General features: G+C 38.0%; 1 protein-coding gene across 2 annotated transcripts in view; it reads right to left on the reverse strand.

Annotated features, from left to right (window-relative positions):
- The window catches only part of LOC101857424, a 28,773-nt gene that overhangs the window by 26,682 nt on the left and 574 nt on the right, over nt 1-1,517 (reverse strand). The window lies entirely within an intron of this gene.

Genomic DNA, 1,517 nt, shown 5'->3' on the forward strand with positions numbered 1-1,517 from the left:
ACACACACACACACGCACTAAAACAAACAAATAAACACTCACACACACATAAACACATACACGCTCTAAAAAAAACCAAAAAAAAACACACACACACGCGCGCGCGCGCGCGCGCACACACAAACAAACCCACACACACACACGCACAAACAAACCCACAAACGGACAGAAGAAACAGAGAAAGAGTAGGGGAAATAAGAACGTTTCACCATCAGCTACTGCTGTAGCCTACTTGTCCGTCTAGAACATAGAAAACGAAACGCCAATCACAAAAAAAATGTCGCCTTAAGACCATTAAAATACTTCTCGCATAGACTTGTACACTCCTAGATCACAAACTGTCATGGCACTTAGCGCTCTACAAAAACTGCGACGAGCGTGCACCATAGGCCATTGTGCTCAAATGAAGGACAAGACACTATAATGCGGTCAAAAATCAAAAAGTCCGTCTGGTTTTCTAATCGGGACATTAGGCTTATTGAACGCATGTTTTGAGAGCCAATAGTGCAAAAATGGGTTCACTATAACAATAATTTCTGGTAACAAGTTTTGCAAGTAAAAATTGTCTTTGATGAGCTGTGACGTAGGCCATACGCGTGATCAAAATGTGTGAAAAGCGGGGAGTGCTGTGAACAATACCTTTTACGTGTGACAGAGATTTCAAGAATTTTATATAAAGTTATGAAGAAAAGTTTTTTAATCTAGCCCCAATTGTTCTAGTAAAATTTGATTTAGTTAAGACAAATAAGATACAAACTGCTATGCAAAGTATGGATGACATTGATTCACACGTTAAAGAGATGTTAGAAGATTAGTTGCAACACGAATTTTTCACCGCACTATAGTCTCATTTTAGTCGTGTTTGTGCGGCACTTTCCTTACCTTGCCCTTCATTTGGCTCAAATTTTGGGTAAAAAGTGTGCCGATTAATAGACCGGAAATAGAGCTAATGATCTATGATCATATAAATCTATGATTTCTCACCTCCAGCCTGATGAAGTGGGGAAAGATTTGGGACGCAAGTGCGGTTCTGCTAACTTAGTGAAATTATGAGCCTACACCCCATTTTTTTCTCCCTCTTTCTTTTTTTCCTTTTTCCACTGCAGTGGGTGAACAGCGCTACAGATTATTGAAATTACTGAATATTAGTTAGTTTGCGTTCTTAGAGTGGGTGGTTGACGGGTTCTCTGTTGTGGTTTGCTCCTTCTTTCCTATCAGACATCTATCGTCTTTATCTCCCCTCCTTTTTTGTGTTTGTTACTCCCTTGTAATTCCTCTAATCTTCGGCGCTTATATGACATTGTGTTGCAAGTGCCGTAAAACACTAACTAAAACTTAAAAAATTAAACGTTCTTTTTTCGTTAAAAACTTTCTCAGTTTCTTTGATTTAATATTTGTACTGTTTTCTCTTCAAGCTTCAAACATTATTATCATGTATCTAATTATGAAACTACAAATTTTAATCGGATATATTATATTCACTAATTGAAACACACACACACACACACACACACACA

Source organism: Aplysia californica, unplaced genomic scaffold, assembly GCF_000002075.1.
Source record: "Aplysia californica isolate F4 #8 unplaced genomic scaffold, AplCal3.0 scaffold00367, whole genome shotgun sequence".
In the NCBI taxonomy this organism is placed as follows: domain Eukaryota; kingdom Metazoa; phylum Mollusca; class Gastropoda; order Aplysiida; family Aplysiidae; genus Aplysia; species Aplysia californica.